The sequence below is a fragment of the Schistocerca piceifrons genome, unplaced genomic scaffold (assembly GCF_021461385.2).
Source record: "Schistocerca piceifrons isolate TAMUIC-IGC-003096 unplaced genomic scaffold, iqSchPice1.1 HiC_scaffold_1132, whole genome shotgun sequence".
Taxonomy (NCBI): Eukaryota; Metazoa; Arthropoda; class Insecta; order Orthoptera; family Acrididae; genus Schistocerca; species Schistocerca piceifrons.
In genome coordinates, this window is record NW_025726942.1 from 20001 (window position 1) to 25000 (window position 5000).

The following is a 5000-nucleotide window of genomic DNA, read 5'->3' on the forward strand; positions in this document are numbered from 1 at the left end:
ATAGCACACTGCCACCTACAGGGATCCGACGGAACTACGCCACCCATGCCGGCAAAACAGTATCGCCATCTATGAAAATAGGGCGACACCACATGCAATACCGCCATCTATGCGCATCTGACAACACTACGTCCGCACCACAAAACATACCGCCATCTGTAGGTCTCCCGCAACATGACCTCCTCCAACGACGATACCGCCATCTATGCGACGCCAAGCCGATTAAGACAGCGATGGCGCCACAGTGCCCGCCTTTCGACGCCACCCACAAAGCCTGCAGCCTCTGTCGACCATAGCACCCAATCTCCAGTGGCTCTGCCGCACGAAGCCGTGGACCGGCAATGACTCCACCCGCACCCGTTCGTGCACCACCCCAACCGCCAAACGCGCACCTCCAGCGGATGAACGGCGGACGTTTCCCGCACTCGTAAAGTGCAATCCACCCCTATAACGTGCGTTTCATGAAGAGTTATTGCCAATATGCGACATTCCCGCTGTCCCTATACATGAGCCGCGACCTGTACCACTTACGAGCGAGAGACGCGATCGCGTTGCTCACTGTACGGCGTCCGATACCGAGCCATCAGCATGTCGGTCCCCATGCGCGTTGCACTCGCACTCGCAGTCGCAAAAACGTGGGGCAAATATATTACGCGGAAGAGTTATAACAGACCGAGCCCCACTGCATGAGGGGAGTCTTTGTCACTAATGTACACAGATGGAACATTTTGGACTGGAACCAGATTACCCGTACACACGGCGCTGATTAGTAATCAATGCAGAGCCATCAAACTACAGAATATATATACAACTGTCCGTATACATGCTGAAAGAGTCTGCCCACAATGGGAACCACACGTCAGCCAGCCACTCTGATCACGCACCACTCTCTGCTTCTAACGGGCGCACATACAATATGTAAGCACCAGCATGGAACAACATCCAGTGCATCCTCTCCGCCACATTACACAATCCACACTATCACAACCAGACCAGGAGGTCCATGCGGAAAATACAATATCCCACCCTTTCGACATCCACCATTGCGCAGATCAGGCACCAACACCCACACATGTCCTATACAACGGTGCACCCAACATCACAATAGTACCTCCTGTCACAGCGCACAAACAATGACATGAGTCAAAGACACAGGTCTGACACAAGCATAGAATTGGAGCGCCGCCTCTAATAAGCCAAAGGTGCATCCTGACGTGACAAATCTGATCATGTCACAAGCATTCACTTACTATAATCACTATCAACGAACCTGCCGCCCCCGCCCCCCCCTACACCTTTCCTTACAACAACGTGTAACCTAACCTAACCTAACCTATGTTGTACCTTAACCTAACCTATGTTGTACCTTAACCTAACCTATGTTGTACCTTAACCTAACCTATGTTGTACCTTAACCTAACCTATGTTGTACCTTAACCTAACCTATGTTGTACCTTAACCTAACCTATGTTGTGCCTTAACCTAACCTATGTTGTGCCTTAACCTAACCTATGTTGTGCCTTAACCTAACCTATGTTGTGCCTTAACCTAACCTATGTTGTGCCTTAACCTAACCTATGTTGTGCCTTAACCTAACCTATGTTGTGCCTTAACCTAACCTATGTTGTGCCTTAACCTAACCTATGTTGTGCCTTAACCTAACCTATGTTGTGCCTTAACCTAACCCATGTTGTGCCTTAACCTAACCCATGTTGTGCCTTAACCTAACCCATGTTGTGCCTTAACCTAACCCATGTTGTGCCTTAACCTAACCCATGTTGTGCCTTAACCTAACCCATGTTGTGCCTTAACCTAACCCATGTTGTGCCTTAACCTAACCCATGTTGTGCCTTAACCTAACCCATGTTGTGCCTTAACCTAACCCATGTTGTGCCTTAACCTAACCCATGTTGTGCCTTAACCTAACCCATGTTGTGCCTTAACCTAACCCATGTTGTGCCTTAACCTAACCCATGTTGTGCCTTAACCTAACCCATGTTGTGCCTTAACCTAACCCATGTTGTGCCTTAACCTAACCCATGTTGTGCCTTAACCTAACCCATGTTGTGCCTTAACCTAACCCATGTTGTGCCTTAACCTAACCTATGTTGTGCCTTAACCTAACCTATGTTGTGCCTTAACCTAACCCATGTTGTGCCTTAACCTAACCCATGTTGTGCCTTAACCTAACCCATGTTGTGCCTTAACCTAACCCATGTTGTGCCTTAACCTAACCCATGTTGTGCCTTAACCTAACCCATGTTGTGCCTTAACCTAACCCATGTTGTGCCTTAACCTAACCCATGTTGTGCCTTAACCTAACCCATGTTGTGCCTTAACCTAACCCATGTTGTGCCTTAACCTAACCCATGTTGTGCCTTAACCTAACCCATGTTGTGCCTTAACCTAACCCATGTTGTGCCTTAACCTAACCCATGTTGTGCCTTAACCTAACCCATGTCGTGCCTTAACCTAACCCACGTCGTGCCTTAACCTAACCCACGTTGTCGCCTAACGTAACCCACGTTGTCGCCTAAACCTGCTCTGTAATTGTTATACGACTCGTTCAATTAGTGTAGTGTTGCCCACCCGCAACCCTCGCAATATAGTTCGCTACTCGCACTCCCCGCTCCCCTGTGTATCGCTTCATGTTAAACACCTTGCAAGTCTTGCTCACTTTCCACATGCTCCTGCTGTACACTGTAATGTGGATGGCAGCAGGACGTACATGCCGCCCCTCCCCACGTCCCCACCTTGCCCCCTGCCTTCGCAAGCTGGTTGGTGAGAACTTTGCATGTTCAATGCCCTCCGCATGCGACGTACTCAGGCTACGTTGTGGTGCGGCCTGTGTCAACTGTCCGCTAATGTCGTACGCGTAAACCACAATCTGTACTGCACATTCGTCCTTATGTACTGAATGATACATCGTGGCACATGTGTGACCGTACAACGACTGCGCCCAAAAACGGCGGACCATACAGTGCAAATATTGTGCACGCAGCTACGTGTCGTCTCCCTATGAGAGCTGGATTGCAGTGTGGTACGCCATAGAGACGTGTGGGAGGAACGGACGCCGTGGATGGCGATCAGCATGAGCTGTCTGTTGATGTATTCGGACCTAGTCGTCTCTCCTCACACACCGTGATGGCATGGTGCACCGCGTTCCATATCTGCGACATGCTACAGAGGCCGGTTGACAGTCGTTCGAGCAATGGACATCGCATACGTACGGGGGCCACCTTCCACGTATTGTCTAGGCGTGCACATTTTGTTGCGTGTATGTGGGCAGACGTAGTGTGGCGTGACACCTGACACAGGCATGCAATAATCGTGGAAGTTGCAAATGGCGATGGACGCCTGCGTTTTCTGGTGAAGTTACGCAAATGAACAAATGGTAACCTGTTGTGGTGCGGTTGTTCTCGCTAGGGGTGAATCGGTGATGGCGACGATAGGTTGAGGTACTAACCGGTTGTTCCAGCGATACCCACCATGCCGACGAAACTGAACGGCATCTGGGTGTGAAGCGATACGCGGCGGTGGCTGGGTGGGACCGTCCCCGGCCGGTGAGGGGGCGCCTCCCGGCGTGCTGGCCGCGCGGTGCGTGGGCGCACGCGCTACAGCCGGCTGGTGGGGGCGGCCAGTGGCAGGCGCGCCGGCCGACGGACGCGGCAGGCGTCGCAGCTGCGCGCCGGCGCACCCTGCGCGCGGCGCCGTGCGGCCAAAGTAGGTCCTCGCGGGCCCGGTGCGAAGCGCGGTGGACATCTTCAGTGTGCTGGTCCGATTGAGGACTGTGTGCGTTGAGGATGCGCTGCCGCCCGGCGCTCGGCGCCGCGACGCCGTCTGCTGCTCGGTCGCCCCAGCGGTTCTCGCTGGTGGTTTGTATCGCAGCTGTGCGGATGTGTTGGCGCGTGCGCTGTGCTGGGAGAGTTCGCTTCGGCACCCAAGTGGGGCTTTTGTCCTTCTGTGGCGCTGGCGTTGGAGCTGCCGGTCACCGTAGGTGGCGCGTGTTGTCTCCCGCCGGCAATGCCACGACAGCACGCTCCCGGGCCTCTGTCGGCAGCGGCAAGCTCAGTTGGGAGCACGGGTGGTCGCACCGAAAGCGTCTACTCGCCTAACTCCGGGCGATTGCGCCTCTCTCGAACCCGACCAAGTACTTGGGACGGCGCTGCGCGCCGCCGGGACCTGAGAGGGTTTCGAGGTGTATTGTGCAGGGGAGCTCAGCCTCCTCCTGTTTGCAGAATGATTGAGCGGACGCTTGCGTGTTCGCGCGGGCCCCCGGGACACACTCCCGGGCGGCCGGCTGCTCAGCTCTAGTTGACGCAGCTCCCTGGTTGATCCTGCCAGTAGTCATATGCTTGTCTCAAAGATTAAGCCATGCATGTCTCAGTACAAGCCGCATTAAGGTGAAACCGCGAATGGCTCATTAAATCAGTTATGGTTCCTTAGATCGTACCCACGTTACTTGGATAACTGTGGTAATTCTAGAGCTAATACATGCAAACAGAGTCCCGACCAGAGATGGAAGGGACGCTTTTATTAGATCAAAACCAATCGGTCGGCTCGTCCGGTCCGTTTGCCTTGGTGACTCTGAATAACTTTGGGCTGATCGCACGGTCCTCGTACCGGCGACGCATCTTTCAAATGTCTGCCTTATCAACTGTCGATGGTAGGTTCTGCGCCTACCATGGTTGTAACGGGTAACGGGGAATCAGGGTTCGATTCCGGAGAGGGAGCCTGAGAAACGGCTACCACATCCAAGGAAGGCAGCAGGCGCGCAAATTACCCACTCCCGGCACGGGGAGGTAGTGACGAAAAATAACGATACGGGACTCATCCGAGGCCCCGTAATCGGAATGAGTACACTTTAAATCCTTTAACGAGTATCTATTGGAGGGCAAGTCTGGTGCCAGCAGCCGCGGTAATTCCAGCTCCAATAGCGTATATTAAAGTTGTTGCGGTTAAAAAGCTCGTAGTTGGATTTGTGTCCCACGCTGTTGGTT

General features: G+C 53.1%; 1 non-coding gene across 1 annotated transcript in view; it reads left to right on the forward strand.

The window, feature by feature from the left end:
• The first annotated feature begins 4324 nt into the window (after positions 1-4324).
• Positions 4325-5000, forward strand: part of LOC124727741 — a 1909-nt gene continuing 1233 nt past the window's right edge. The window contains exon 1 of the ribosomal RNA XR_007007217.1: positions 4325-5000. This exon is cut by the window's right edge and continues 1233 nt beyond it. This is a non-coding gene — a ribosomal RNA (small subunit ribosomal RNA).